Consider the following 16,573-nt stretch of genomic DNA (forward strand, 5'->3'; position numbering starts at 1 on the left):
ATAAAAGTTCCAAGGCAATCTGTGGTCGCCATCTTTCCTCTTCCTGCGGTTCGCCACTGCCATCCCGATCTTGTCTCTCTGGTTCGCTTGGGAGACGGCTTTCCAACCAGTCCGAAGCCACCTCCGGGATATCGAAAATCCAGACCTTACCATCAGCCTTCACCCTCAATCGAGCAGGGAACATCATTGCGTATTTCCCTCCAGAATCTCTGAGCTTCTTCTTCACTCCAGGAAACTTTGGCGCTGCTTCTGAACAATTTGGGTAAAATCCGGGAAAAAGGAAAGAGTGGCATTTTCATATCGAAGGGGACCTCCCGATCGTGAAGCTTGCAGGATGGCGTCTCTGTTCCTAAAGTTTAGCACCCTAGCAATCATTGGGCGAGGCAGGGCCCCAGGCTTGGGTCTCTCTCCCGGCACTCTGTGCGCTCGCTTAGTTGTGAAGAAGTTGCTCAGCCTATTAGGCTTTAGATGATTTAGGAAGATATCTTCGATGAAGAGGTCCAGGGCCGGGCCCTCCGCTTTCTCGGGATTACCAATAATGTGGACATTATTGCGATAGGCTCTCCCTTCATATTCCGCCAACTTCCGAATGGTCAGGGCGCCGGAGGCCTTAAGATCTTGCACTTCCTGCTGGAGCTGTGCGACGTCATCCGTCAAGCTGGTGGTCTTAATATCCAGAGACTTAACTTTCTCACTCGCCTTTGTGAGATCTGCTCTTATGAGATTGACCTCGATGTTGATCGCATCCAATTTATGGTCCAGCAACTCCATTTCCCCCCCCCCCGAGAGGTCTTTACCCCATCGATCGCCGCCATCACATCAAGCAGGGTTGGTTCCGCCGGTAGGCCAGCAGACTCCCCACCAGCCGAAGAAACACGTTTTGGATCCAGCGGCGACCCCCGAGGCATCGTGTACCGGTCAAGTTTGTTGGCCAGGACCTGCCGCGACCCTTTAGAAGTTCTTGACTGCTGCCTGTCAACTTCAGATTTGGACTCCATTACGAGCGCTGTCTCAGTGGATTCTGGGCTACTTCACCCAGTTGGATGTCACAATAGCTCACTGATCACCCTTGCAAAGGGGGCAGACACTAATCAGCTTGGGCCCTCATACAGGTAGTCAGACAATCACTGTTACAAAGATGCAGTCCCCAAATGCAACTCAGACTTCTAAGGTATATATCCACAATCACAGGGGAAGCACAGGGCCAGAGAAGCGCCGTCCAGTCCGCCCCGAATCGCTGTGTCCAAGACCAACCCCAGCAAATCAACTCTGCGGCCACCAAAAGATGCTCTGGGGTCCCCGCAATGCCTCAGTTCTTGGTGGTGTCAATTCTGCACCTCCGAAGAAAATCTCTGCCTCCAATAGAGGCTGCGCAGCCTGCATGAAAAAACGGCCTCCCCTAAGACGCCTGTAAGGACTAAGCATGGGCGGAAAATCCGTTCCGCTCGCGGATTTTCGGTAAATTCGCAATCCGAAAATCCGCAAATTCGCACGCAGCAGATTTTTTTTTCTAGGTGATACAATTTTGCGGCGCGCGGCGTTCACTTACCGTCATTCAGCGTTTGCCGAGTTGTTTTTCTCGATATTTTGCGAGTGCTGCGCCATTTTGGATCTTGCTAAGAGATCGCGCGGGAGTTTGGCGACCGCGATTACGTCATCGCGCTCGCCACCTTGCACAGCGAGAGTTTGTCAACGCGAGTACGCCGTGATCACGTATCGCGAGAGTTCGCAATCACGAACCTGTACATGCGGCGGGCAGCAACAATCTCGCACTTGCGAAAATACAAAATTTGCAATTCTGCACAAGAAATCCACCAGCAAGCAGCATAAACCTTCTGAAAATGATGATTTTTATCTCTATAACTCCTCAGGTTGACATTTGCCTGCACTTTTTTTGCAAGGAGTCCATTTTGGGGAGGGGGGGTGGGAGAAAGGAAGTGCCCCACAGTCTCCAACTTCCTGTTCCTGTCCAGCAGGCTCCTCCCAGTGCTTTGTCCATCTCCTGGTCACTTTTCATTTGGATCTGGAGCTGGAAGGATTACTTTTTGTGGATGCTGCTGGATATTTGGATTTAAGGTCTTTTTGACTTTCTTTGGATCACTTTTGGATTAGAAATTTCACAAGTAAGTTTGTTTGGGGCATTACAGTTGCTGCAACTACAATTTTGTAATTTTCGATTTTCAGTGGTGGGTGGACAGAGTCTTTCTGTGGGGTCTCTTTAATAAAAACATCATGGAGGGCCTGGATGGCTTGGGATTGTGCTGATTTTTCTGTGATTTTTGTTTTTTCGGCTGTTGTTGTGGCCTTTTCACCAGGGCTAGTGAGTGGTGCATGTGCCTTCTCTTTCTGTGGGGTGTCTTGAATTTAAACATCACGGAGGGCCTGGATGGCATGGGATTGTGCTGATTTTTCTGTGTTTTCGATTTTTTGGGGTGTTCATGGGGACAGGCCATGTGGCTTGGGGCCATTTTGAGTGCTGCTACAGGCCCTAGCCATGTGCTGGGAGGGAGGGGCCATTTTGAATGCAGGCAGTGTTGTTAGGTCTGCAACCATTTTGCCTAGCTTTCAACCTTTATGCCCAGGGGTACTGAGTGGTGCATAGGCCTAGTCTTTCTGTGGGGTGTCTTGAATTTAAACATCATGGAGGGCTTGGGATTGTGCTGATTTGTCTGTGATTTTCGTTTTTTTGGGCTGTTGTTGTGGCCTTTTCACCAGGGATAGTGAGTGGTGCACGTGCCTAGTCTTTCTGTGGGGTGTCTTGAATTTAAACATCATGGAGGGCTTGGGATTGTGCTGATTTTTCTGTGATTTTAGTTTTTTGGGGCTGTTGTTGTGGCCTTTTCACCAGGGGTAGTGAGTGGTGCATGTGCCTAGTCTTTCTGTGGGGTGTCTTGAATTTAAACATCATGGAGGGCATGGGATTGTGCTGATTTTTCTGTGTTTTTTCGATTTTTTGGGGGTGTATAACTGAACTGATGTTCCTCTGTCTTCCATTGCTTTTAGGTGCACAAGACTCAAGAGAACCACCAGTGCCAGGAAGAAGTCCTGCAGCGGTGTGTGTGTGTGCAGCATAACGTCACGCGACGTCACGTCTGGCCACAGACAACTCTGCAACTCGTGCAACTGCGGCCTGCTGTTCTAACCTGCTCTGAAGAAGATGGCCCCCAAAAAAGTTCCCCGTAGCTCCTCTAGCAAGAAAGTTGCCAGTAAGGAGCAGAAGAAGCAAGTTACCAAGGAGATTGGTGTGCCGCCCGCCACGTTTTTTGGGAGTAAAAAAAAAAGTACGCCTGCAGCAGCAGCGGGATCTGCTGGGGACCAAGCTGGGAGCAGCACCACAGCTCCATTGGGCTCAGCGCCACCACCACCACCACGCCAACTTAAGTCCAAGCCCTAGAGTGTTGCAGAGGCACTTAGTCTAGTTGTTCAATCACCATCGACCAGTGATGTTGGCTCATCGCAAGAAAGTAGCAGCAATGTCCCTGAATCAACACAGGTTGTTGTAACTCATCTGACGAGTGTTGAACAACCACAGCCGCAACAACAACCACATGTGCAAGTACAAGCCCAAGTACATGTGGAAGGAGAGGCAGCGCAAGGAGATGCGCAAGCAGAGGTGCATGGAGGGTCACAAGTGCCCACAATAGTTGTTCCTCCCGAAGTAGGGGCACATCAGGAAATCGACAATCAAGGCGAGGTATCATTTGAGGAAGCCCTCCTCCTGATGATCATTCATTGTCTTTCACACCCCTAGCAAGGAAGAGATCAAGGGTGAGGTCTACATCTTCTTCAATCCCACCTCCTTCTGATGATACGGATCTAAATTGGGAACCATCACTGCCGTCTGAGAGTGAGGCACACCATGATCTGACCAAGGTAGTTAAGCATAAAAGGAAGGTCGTCGAAAGGCTCATAGTTATGGAGTGTGATGAGGCTCAACAAGAAGTGGCGGATACTCCTGCTGATGAAGACTCTCACGACGACGACGCAGTCATCATAAAGGTCACTGCAGCCCCAGCGGGCATGCAGCAAAAAGACATTTTGACCCTAGCCCGAGAATATGCTGAGCGTGATGATGTTGTCGACGAGGAGGCAATGGAAGAAACACCACAATCATTGGAGTTAACTAGTACACCAACACCTACCGCTTCCATATTTCTTACTCGCCAGAAGAGACCTCCATCCACCTCGACCTCAATTAGTGGTGGTGAAAGTGCAAAACGTACTGAAGTTCGGCAATCCACATCCTCCACTTCATCTGGCATTAGCAGCAGGACCACCACCACCAGTATCGCCGCCTCCTCCTTCCCCCAAAGACATTTCAAGTCCTCAGTTTGGGACTTCTTTAGTGTTTGCCCAAAAAAGGAAAACTTTGCCATTTGTAGCATTTGTAAGTTGTCAATTAGTCGTGGTAAGTTTGGTTCCAACTATGGTACCGGAGGTCAGAGAGGTCATCTTGAAAGAAAGCACGCTGTCAAATGGTTTGCGCACCTACAGGCGATCAAGGAAGCCCGAATTGCACGTAATGATGTTTCATCTGATGATGATGAGGAAGAAGAAGACGTGTCAAACACTTCACTTACACCCAGTACCCCTGTCAGCAGCACACTCCATGTGAGCCACACTAAGAGTGTGGGAGAGAGTGAGACACCAATGCGAAAAAGTTCATCAGCGAGCGTAACTGGGTCGAAGATATCATCATCATCATCCCTTAAATGCTTGGTCCAGGGCAACATTAAAAAGATGTTGTTTACAGAAGCGCAATATGAACGCAACCACCCACAGACGCGTCAGTATAACACTAAGCTGGCTAAAATGCTAGCTCTGGACCTTCTCCCTTTTTCTTTTGTAGAAGGGGTTGGTTTTATAGAATTAGTGGCAGCGCTCTGCCCTAAATGGAAGGTTCCTAGCCGGTTCTATTTTGCCAGAGTTGCGGTTCCAGCACTACATGAAGATGTTCTGGAGGTGATTGGGGCAGCTTTGCAGAAGAGTGCTGTTCACACTATACATCTGACAACAGACATGTGGACCAGTGGCGCAGGCGCTGATTACATGTGCATCACTGCACACTGGGTCTCTTTTTCAGGGGTTAAAGCAAAGCTAAACGCAGGTGCTCGGAAACATGCAACACTAGCCATGTTTGGTTTGGAGAAACGTCACACAGCACAAAACATTTTGGATGAGTTTAACACAACGGTCCTTGACTGGCTGTCCCCGAAAAAGTGCCAGATTGGTTATGTTTCCACGGATAATCGCACCAATGTAGTTAAGGCCATGAAGCTGGGTCACTATTTCAGAGTGCCGTGTTTGGCGCACTGTATAAACCTGGTTGTTAAAAAATTCTTGAGTGATAAAGACAGTTCAGCGTACGAGGTAGTGGACACCTGCCGAAAAATGTTCAACCATGTCAGCCATTCTTTTAAGGCCCGGAAGCATCTGAGGAGCCTGCTACATGAACGTCGAATGCCAGTGAAAGCACTCATCCAGGAGGTGGCAACACGTTGGAACTCAACCTTCTACATGCTTGAGCGTCTGTATGAGCAGTATACGGTACTCAATCACTATTTCTTAAAACAGGGTACAGCTCACAAGGACCTGAGGATGGATGCGGCGCAATGGGAAATAGTTAAAAGCCTGACAGACATGCTTCGTCATTTTGAGTTCTTCACGCGTGCAGTCAGCAAGGAGGACTGTAATTTGGGAAAAGCTATCCCATTGTTGTACATGCTGGAGCACCAACTGAAGGCGGTGTCTTCTGTGTTTCAAAAAAATGAAAAAAACCCAGACCCTTTTGTTTTGGCGGAGAAATTATTAAAGCGCTTACAAGGTGATGAACGTCTTAAAATGATCCACTCAGAACAGCATTACATTTGTGCTACTATTCTGGATCCACGCTACAAAAAGGCGCTGGCAGGCCGAGCATTCTTTCCTTTTGATGATGAAGATGTTACAAAGTACAAACGTTGGCTAGTCTTGTCAGCCAAGAGGTTTGAAAGAGAACGGCAGCTCATTGAAGGAAAAGGCATCGGCAGGCCATCCCCAGTCAAAACAATCCACTTCTGCACCTGTGGCTGTGGCACAAGTGACCTCTCAGCCGTTAAAGACACCGGCAACCGGATCATCTGCACCAGACACAACAGTAACATTGGAGGCTGAAGAGGATTGGCTAGCTCTGCTTGGGTTTGGTTCTCAAAAGGTCACAGCAACAGCTAAGCAAAGTGGAGGAACCTTGGAGGAGGACCTTGAGTCGATGGTGCAGGACTATCTGAATGACTCAACAGAGGTCTATGTTAATGCTGACCCATTGACGTATTGGCATGGGAAAAAAGAATTGTGGCCACAGCTCTCCAACCTGGCTTTAAACTACTTGTCTTGCCCACTCGCAAGCGTGTCTTCTGAACGTGTTTTCAGTGCTGCTGGTGGCATTGTAACTCCCAAACGGAGCCGCCTCTCGCCCAAAAATGTGGAGAGGTTAACAATGATCAAGATGAATCAGCACCTCATACCACCAGATTACAAAGTACGAGAAAGCACGCCGGATGAAGACGAGGTGGACAGCAAATTAGGTGAGGGAATTTCTTCTCTGTTAGGTGACACTGAGCTCACCCTGCCTGAATTCGCAGAGTATGATGATGAAGCCTTATTCTGATTCCTGGACCATGACACCGAGCCCTGAAAATGAGACAATGAATCAATAACTTTCTTTTTCATCCTTATTCACTTTTATTTCTGTGTGTCTGTCTTTCTTTGTTGTGCACAGTTAATATAATTCAAACTTTAATCACCTAATCACAAAAACAAGCCCATCAGCAGAACTGTCTTCACTTGTTTGCTTATTGATTTGAAGGTGCCGCAGTATGCATTCCTCAAGTTCACAAGTTCAGAAGAACATGCTCCTCTATCCTCCTCCTCCAGACTCCTATTTCCATCAAAGCAGAGGGCTGGATTACACCCAATGAAGAAAGACTCAGCACTTGTGGGGGTGTTGTACTTCTTTGCGGGTGAGTTGACGGCTCTGGGGCCATTGCTGGGAAGCTCTAATACCGGGTAAAAGTGGTTTGGACCAAATCGGAGGCGGATATTTTTTTGTGTTTTTGCTGACTTGCTTGCCTTTGAGGTGCTCTTTGGGGGGGTTCCAGGTTTTTGTGGGTGAGGTTTGGGGTCTGGGAGCACTGCTGGGACAGTCTAATCTTGATTGCATTTGCTTTTCAGGAAATCCGTGGTGGAAAACGGGAGTTATGGCCTAGCTGCACAGTGCGTTTGGACTGAAGGCCGAGAAATATTGTAAGTATGAGATTTTCCTTTTTGGCTGTTTGGGGGTGTTGTGCTTTTTGGCGGGTGGGTTGGCGGGTCTTGGGGCATTCCTGGGAAGGTCTAATACCAGATAGAAGTGGTTGGAACAAAATCCACGCTGAATTTTTTTTGCTATTTCTGACATTTTGCTCAATGTAGCGTTTTCGGGGGCCTGTTTGGGGGGCTTCCTGGTGTTTGTGGGTGGGTTTCGGGGTCTGGGAGCACTGCTGGCTATGGATACTTTAGTTTGCAAGAGGTTTGAAGCAAATCCATGGTGGCAGAGGGGAGTTAGGGCCTAGCTGCAGAGCGTGCGCGGAGTGATTTGGGAAATTGGCAAAAAAATGACCAAGTCCCCATTTTTGTACTTTTGCTTTTTGGCTGTTTGGGGGTCTTCTACTAGTTTTCTCCTGGGTTGATGGCTCTGGGGCCATTGCTGGGAAGCTCTAATACCGGATAAAAGTGGTTTGGACCAAATCGGAGGCGGAAATTTTTGTGTGTTTTTGCTGACCTGCTTGCCTTTGAGGTGCTCTTTGGGGGGTTCCGGGTGTTTGTGGGTGAGTTTTGGGGTCTGGGAGCACTGCTGGGACAGTCTAATCTTGATTGCATTTGCTTTTCAGCAAATCCGTGGTGAAAAACAGGAGTTATGGCCTAGCTGCACAGCGAGTTTGGACCGAAGGCCGAGAAATATTGTAAGTATGAGATTTTCCTTTTTGGCTGTTTGGGGGTGTTGTGCTTTTTGGTGGGTGGGTTGGCGGGTCTTGGGGCATTCCTGGGAAGGTCTAATACCTGATAGAAGTGGTTGGGACAAAATCCACGCGGAATTTTCTTTTGCTATTTCTGACATTTTGCTCAATGTAGCGTTTTCGGGGGCCTGTTTGGGGGGCTTCCTGGTCTTTGTGGGTGGGTTTCGGGGTCTGGGAGCACTGCTGGCTATGGATACTTTAGTTTGCAAGAGGTTTGAAGCAAATCCATGGTGGCAGAGGGTAGTTAGGGCCTAGCTGCAGAGCGCGCGCGGAGTGATTTGGGAAATTGGCAAAAAAATGACTAAGTCACCATTTTTGTACTTTTGCTTTTTGGCTGTTTGGAGGTCTTCTACTAGTTTTCTCCTGGGTTGACGGCTCTGGGGCCATTGCTGGGAAGCTCTAATACTGGATAAAGGTGGTTTGAACCAAATCGGAGGCGGAATTTTTTTGTGTTTTTGCTGACTTGCTTGCCTTTGAGGTGCTCTTTGGGGGGGTTCCGGGTGTTTGTGGGTGAGTTTTGGGGTCTGGGAGCACTGCTGGGACAGTCTAATCTTGATTGCATTTGCTTTTCAGGAAATCCGTGGTGGAAAACGGGAGTTATGGCCTAGCTGCACAGCTCGTTTGGACCGAAGGCCGAGAAATATTGTAAGTATGAGATTTTCCTTTTTGGCTGTTTGGGGGTGTTGTGCTTTTTGGCGGGTGGGTTGGTGGGTCTTGGGACATTCCTGGGAAGGTCTAATACCGGATAGAAGTGGTTGGGACAAAATCCATAAGGAAAAGCCTTTTGGCACTTTTTGTAACTTAGGGTTCGTTAGGGTTAGCCCTAGCAGCAGGATTGCATGTGTTTCGGGGTGTTCTAGATTTTTGCAACTGAGTTCTGGGGTCTTAGAGCACTTGTGAGAATGTGTAATTTTGGTTGCAAGTCATTTGAAGAAAATCAATGGTGGGAAAGGGGGAATTTGGCATTGTTAAAGAAAGCCTTTGCCACTATTCTTAACTTAGGGCTCGTTAGGGTTAGCAGTATTTCTATTGCATGTGTTTGGGTGGGGGGGTTTTCGAGTCTTGGAGCGATGCTGGCTACGGATTAAGCGTGGGCGGAAAATCCGTTCCGCTCGCGGATTTTGCGGATTTTCGGGAAATCCGCAATCCGCGAGATATGCGGATTTCCCGCAAAATCCGCAAATTCGCACAGAGCGGATTTTTTTGGCGGCGCGCGGCGTTCGTGATACAATTTTTGCGGCGCGCGGCGTTTATCATCGTTTGCCGAGTTGTTTTTCTCGATATTTTGCGAGTGCTGCGCCATTTTGGATCTTGCTGTGTGATCCCGCGGGAATTTGGCGAGCGCGATTACGTCATCGCGGCTTGCCAACTTGCACAGCGAGAGTTTGTCAACGCGAGTACGGCGAGATCACGTCTCGCGGTACTTCGCAATTGCGAGATTTGAGATGCGGCGAGCGAAAATATAAATTTGCAATTCTGCACAAGAAATCCACCAGCAAGCAGCATAAACCTTCTAGAAATGATGATTTTTATGTGAATAACTCCTTAGTTTGACATTTGCCTGCACTTTTTTAGCGAGGAGTCCATTTTGGGGAGGGGGGCAGGGGGGTGGGAGGAAGGAAGTGCCCCATAGTCTTCAACTTCCTGTTCCTGTTCAGCAGGCTCCTCCCAGTGCTTTGTCCATCTCCTGGTCACTTTTCATTCGGATGTGGACCTGGAAGGATTACTTTTTGTGGATGCTGCTGGATCTTTGGATTTGAGGCCTTTTTGACTTTCTTTGGATCACTGTTGGATTAGAAATTTTACAAGTAAGTTTGTTTGGGGCATTACAGTTGCTGCAACTAAAATTTTGGGATTTTCGATTTTTGGGCTGTTTTGGGGCCTTTTCCCCAGGGGTACTCAGTGGTGGGTGGACTGATTCTTTCTGTGGGTTGTCTTGAACTTAAACATCATGGAGGCCATAGATGAATTGGGATTCTGCTGATTTTTCTGTGTTTTTCGATTTTTTTTTTTTGTAAAATTTTGTGTTTTTCGATTTTTGACCTGTTGTTGGGGCCTTGACCAGGGGTAGTGAGTGGTGCATGGGCCTAGTCTTTCTGTGGGCTGTCTTGAATTTAAACATCATGGAGGCCATGGATGGAATAGGATTGTGCTGATTTTGCAGTGTTTTTCGATTTTTGGGCCTGTACTTGTGGCCTTTTCACCAGGGGTATTTGAGTCTAGCATGGGCCTAGTCTTTCTGTGGGCTGTCTTGAATTTAAACATCATGGAGGCCATGGATGGAATGGGATTGTGCTGATTTTGCAGTGTTTTTCGATTTTTGGGGGTGTTCATGGGGAGGGACATGCCATGTGGCTGGTGGCCATTTTGAGTGCAGCTACAGGCACTGGCCATGTGCTGGCAGGCAAGTGGCCATTTTGAATGCAGGCTTTGTTGTTAGGCCTCCAACCATTTTGCCTACTTTTCAACCTTTATTTATGCCCAGGGGTAGTGAGTCTTGCATGGGCCTAGTATTTCTGTGGGTTGTCTTGAATTTAAACATCATGGAGGCCATGGATTGAATGGGATTGTGCTGATTTTGCAGTGTTTTTCGATTTTTGGGCCTGTACTTGTGGCCTTTTCACCAGGGGTATTTGAGTCTAGCATGGGCCTAGTCTTTCTGTGGGCTGTCTTGAATTTAAACATCATGGAGGCCATGGATGGAATAGGATTGTGCTGATTTTGCAGTGTTTTTCGATTTTTGGGCCTGTACTTGTGGCCTTTTCACCAGGGGTATTTCAGTCTAGCATGGGCCTAGTCTTTCTGTGGGCTGTCTTGAATTTAAACATCATGGAGGCCATGGATGGAATGGGATTGTGCTGATTTTGCAGTGTTTTTCGATTTTTGGGGGTGTTCATGGGGAGGGACATGCCATGTGGCTGGTGGCCATTTTGAGTGCAGCTACAGGCACTGGCCATGTGCTGGCAGGCAAGTGGCCATTTTGAATGCAGGCTTTGTTGTTAGGCCTCCAACCATTTTGCCTACTTTTCAACCTTTATTTATGCCCAGGGGTAGTGAGTCTTGCATGGGCCTAGTATTTCTGTGGGTTGTCTTGAATTTAAACATCATGGAGGCCATGGATTGAATGGGATTGTGCTGATTTTGCAGTGTTTTTCGATTTTTGGGCCTGTACTTGTGGCCTTTTCACCAGGGGTATTTCAGTCTAGCATGGGCCTAGTCTTTCTGTGGGCTGTCTTGAATTTAAACATCATGGAGGCCATGGATGGAATAGGATTGTGCTGATTTTGCAGTGTTTTTCGATTTTTGGGCCTGTGCATGGGGAGGGACATGCCATGTGGCTGGTGGCCATTTTGAGTGCAGCTACAGGCACTGGCCATGTGCTGGCAGGCAAGTGGCCATTTTGAATGCAGGCTTTGTTGTTAGGCCTCCAACCATTTTGCCTACTTTTCAACCTTTATTTATGCCCAGGGGTAGTGAGTCTTGCATGGGCCTAGTATTTCTGTGGGTTGTCTTGAATTTAAACATCATGGAGGCCATGGATTGAATGGGATTGTGCTGATTTTGCAGTGTTTTTCGATTTTTGGGCCTGTACTTGTGGCCTTTTCACCAGGGGTATTTCAGTCTAGCATGGGCCTAGTCTTTCTGTGGGCTGTCTTGAATTTAAACATCATGGAGGCCATGGATGGAATAGGATTGTGCTGATTTTGCAGTGTTTTTCGATTTTTGGGCCTGTACTTGTGGCCTTTTCACCAGGGGTATTTCAGTCTAGCATGGGCCTAGTCTTTCTGTGGGCTGTCTTGAATTTAAACATCATGGAGGCCATGGATGGAATAGGATTGTGCTGATTTTGCAGTGTTTTTCGATTTTTGGGCCTGTGCATGGGGAGGGACATGCCATGTGGCTGGTGGCCATTTTGAGTGCAGCTACAGGCACTGGCCATGTGCTGGCAGGCAAGTGGCCATTTTGAATGCAGGCTTTGTTGTTAGGCCTCCAACCATTTTGCCTACTTTTCAACCTTTATTTATGCCCAGGGGTAGTGAGTCTTGCATGGGCCTAGTATTTCTGTGGGTTGTCTTGAATTTAAACATCATGGAGGCCATGGATTGAATGGGATTGTGCTGATTTTGCAGTGTTTTTCGATTTTTGGGCCTGTACTTGTGGCCTTTTCACCAGGGGTATTTCAGTCTAGCATGGGCCTAGTCTTTCTGTGGGCTGTCTTGAATTTAAACATCATGGAGGCCATGGATGGAATAGGATTGTGCTGATTTTGCAGTGTTTTTCGATTTTTGGGCCTGTGCATGGGGAGGGACATGCCATGTGGCTGGTGGCCATTTTGAGTGCAGCTACAGGCACTGGCCATGTGCTGGCAGGCAAGTGGCCATTTTGAATGCAGGCTTTGTTGTTAGGCCTCCAACCATTTTGCCTACTTTTCAACCTTTATTTATGCCCAGGGGTAGTGAGTCTTGCATGGGCCTAGTATTTCTGTGGGTTGTCTTGAATTTAAACATCATGGAGGCCATGGATTGAATGGGATTGTGCTGATTTTGCAGTGTTTTTCGATTTTTGGGCCTGTACTTGTGGCCTTTTCACCAGGGGTATTTCAGTCTAGCATGGGCCTAGTCTTTCTGTGGGCTGTCTTGAATTTAAACATCATGGAGGCCATGGATGGAATAGGATTGTGCTGATTTTGCAGTGTTTTTCGATTTTTGGGCCTGTACTTGTGGCCTTTTCACCAGGGGTATTTCAGTCTAGCATGGGCCTAGTCTTTCTGTGGGCTGTCTTGAATTTAAACATCATGGAGGCCATGGATGGAATAGGATTGTGCTGATTTTGCAGTGTTTTTCGATTTTTGGGCCTGTGCATGGGGAGGGACATGCCATGTGGCTGGTGGCCATTTTGAGTGCAGCTACAGGCACTGGCCATGTGCTGGCAGGCAAGTGGCCATTTTGAATGCAGGCTTTGTTGTTAGGCCTCCAACCATTTTGCCTACTTTTCAACCTTTGTTTATGCCCAGGGGTAGTGAGTCTTGCATGGGCCTAGTATTTCTGTGGGTTGTCTTGAATTTAAACATCATGGAGGCCATGGATTGAATGGGGATTGTGCTGATTTTGCAGTGTTTCTCGATTTTTGGGCCTGTACTTGTGGCCTTTTCACCAGGGGTATTTGAGTCTAGCATGGGCCTAGTCTTTCTGTGGGCTGTCTTGAATTTAAACATCATGGAGGCCATGGATGGAATAGGATTGTGCTGATTTTGCAGTGTTTTTCGATTTTTGGGCCTGTACTTGTGGCCTTTTCACCAGGGGTATTTGAGTCTAGCATGGGCCTAGTCTTTCTGTGGGCTGTCTTGAATTTAAACATCATGGAGGCCATGGATGGAATAGGATTGTGCTGATTTTGCAGTGTTTTTCGATTTTTGGGCCTGTACTTGTGGCCTTTTCACCAGGGGTATTTGAGTCTAGCATGGGCCTAGTCTTTCTGTGGGCTGTCTTGAATTTAAACATCATGGAGGCCATGGATGGAATGGGATTGTGCTGATTTTGCAGTGTTTTTCGATTTTTGGGGGTGTTCATGGGGAGGGACATGCCATGTGGCTGGTGGCCATTTTGAGTGCAGCTACAGGCACTGGCCATGTGCTGGCAGGCAAGTGGCCATTTTGAATGCAGGCTTTGTTGTTAGGCCTCCAACCATTTTGCCTACTTTTCAACCTTTATTTATGCCCAGGGGTAGTGAGTCTTGCATGGGCCTAGTATTTCTGTGGGTTGTCTTGAATTTAAACATCATGGAGGCCATGGATGGATTGGGATTGTGCTGATTTTGCAGTGTTTTTCGATTTTTGGGCCTGTACTTGTGGCCTTTTCACCAGGGGTATTTCAGTCTAGCATGGGCCTAGTCTTTCTGTGGGCTGTCTTGAATTTAAACATCATGGAGGCCATGGATGGAATAGGATTGTGCTGATTTTGCAGTGTTTTTCGATTTTTGGGCCTGTACTTGTGGCCTTTTCACCAGGGGTATTTCAGTCTAGCATGGGCCTAGTCTTTCTGTGGGCTGTCTTGAATTTAAACATCATGGAGGCCATGGATGGAATAGGATTGTGCTGATTTTGCAGTGTTTTTCGATTTTTGGGCCTGTGCATGGGGAGGGACATGCCATGTGGCTGGTGGCCATTTTGAGTGCAGCTACAGGCACTGGCCATGTGCTGGCAGGCAAGTGGCCATTTTGAATGCAGGCTTTGTTGTTAGGCCTCCAACCATTTTGCCTACTTTTCAACCTTTATTTATGCCCAGGGGTAGTGAGTCTTGCATGGGCCTAGTATTTCTGTGGGTTGTCTTGAATTTAAACATCATGGAGGCCATGGATTGAATGGGATTGTGCTGATTTTGCAGTGTTTTTCGATTTTTGGGCCTGTACTTGTGGCCTTTTCACCAGGGGTATTTCAGTCTAGCATGGGCCTAGTCTTTCTGTGGGCTGTCTTGAATTTAAACATCATGGAGGCCATGGATGGAATAGGATTTTGCTGATTTTGCAGTGTTTTTCGATTTTTGGGCCTGTGCATGGGGAGGGACATGCCATGTGGCTGGTGGCCATTTTGAGTGCAGCTACAGGCACTGGCCATGTGCTGGCAGGCAAGTGGCCATTTTGAATGCAGGCTTTGTTGTTAGGCCTCCAACCATTTTGCCTACTTTTCAACCTTTATTTATGCCCAGGGGTAGTGAGTCTTGCATGGGCCTAGTATTTCTGTGGGTTGTCTTGAATTTAAACATCATGGAGGCCATGGATTGAATGGGATTGTGCTGATTTTGCAGTGTTTTTCGATTTTTGGGCCTGTACTTGTGGCCTTTTCACCAGGGGTATTTCAGTCTAGCATGGGCCTAGTCTTTCTGTGGGCTGTCTTGAATTTAAACATCATGGAGGCCATGGATGGAATAGGATTGTGCTGATTTTGCAGTGTTTTTCGATTTTTGGGCCTGTACTTGTGGCCTTTTCACCAGGGGTATTTCAGTCTAGCATGGGCCTAGTCTTTCTGTGGGCTGTCTTGAATTTAAACATCATGGAGGCCATGGATGGAATAGGATTGTGCTGATTTTGCAGTGTTTTTCGATTTTTGGGCCTGTGCATGGGGAGGGACATGCCATGTGGCTGGTGGCCATTTTGAGTGCAGCTACAGGCACTGGCCATGTGCTGGCAGGCAAGTGGCCATTTTGAATGCAGGCTTTGTTGTTAGGCCTCCAACCATTTTGCCTACTTTTCAACCTTTGTTTATGCCCAGGGGTAGTGAGTCTTGCATGGGCCTAGTATTTCTGTGGGTTGTCTTGAATTTAAACATCATGGAGGCCATGGATTGAATGGGGATTGTGCTGATTTTGCAGTGTTTCTCGATTTTTGGGCCTGTACTTGTGGCCTTTTCACCAGGGGTATTTGAGTCTAGCATGGGCCTAGTCTTTCTGTGGGCTGTCTTGAATTTAAACATCATGGAGGCCATGGATGGAATAGGATTGTGCTGATTTTGCAGTGTTTTTCGATTTTTGGGCCTGTACTTGTGGCCTTTTCACCAGGGGTATTTGAGTCTAGCATGGGCCTAGTCTTTCTGTGGGCTGTCTTGAATTTAAACATCATGGAGGCCATGGATGGAATAGGATTGTGCTGATTTTGCAGTGTTTTTCGATTTTTGGGCCTGTACTTGTGGCCTTTTCACCAGGGGTATTTGAGTCTAGCATGGGCCTAGTCTTTCTGTGGGCTGTCTTGAATTTAAACATCATGGAGGCCATGGATGGAATGGGATTGTGCTGATTTTGCAGTGTTTTTCGATTTTTGGGGGTGTTCATGGGGAGGGACATGCCATGTGGCTGGTGGCCATTTTGAGTGCAGCTACAGGCACTGGCCATGTGCTGGCAGGCAAGTGGCCATTTTGAATGCAGGCTTTGTTGTTAGGCCTCCAACCATTTTGCCTACTTTTCAACCTTTATTTATGCCCAGGGGTAGTGAGTCTTGCATGGGCCTAGTCTTTCTGTGGGTTGTCTTGAATTTAAACATCATGGAGGCCATGGATGGATTGGGATTGTGCTGATTTTGCAGTGTTTTTCGATTTTTTTGTGCTCTATAACTGAACTGATGTTCCTCTGTCTTCCATTTTTTTTAGGTGCACAAGACTCAAGAGAACCACCAGTGCCAGGAAGAAGTCCTGCAGCGGTGTGTGTGTGCAGCATAACGTCACGCGACGTCACGTCTGGCCTCAGACAACTCTACAATTCGTGCAACTGCGGCCTGCTGTCTGACCTGCTCTGAAGAAGATGGCCCCGCCCCCAAAGAAAGTTCTCCGTAGCTCCTCTAGCAAGAAAGTTGCTAGTAAGGAGCAGAAGAAGCAAGTTACCAAGGAGGCTGGTGTGCCACCCGCCACTTTTTTTGGGAGCAAAAAAAAAAGTACGCCTGCAGCAGCAGGATCTGCTGGGGACCAACCTGAGAGCAGCACCCCTGCTCCATTGGGTTCAGTGCCTCCACCACCACGCCAACTTAAGTCAAAGCCCTTGAGTGCTTCAGAGGCA

This window comes from Lissotriton vulgaris, chromosome 2_1, assembly GCF_964263255.1.
Source record: "Lissotriton vulgaris chromosome 2_1, aLisVul1.2, whole genome shotgun sequence".
Lineage (NCBI taxonomy): Eukaryota > Metazoa > Chordata > Amphibia > Caudata > Salamandridae > Lissotriton > Lissotriton vulgaris.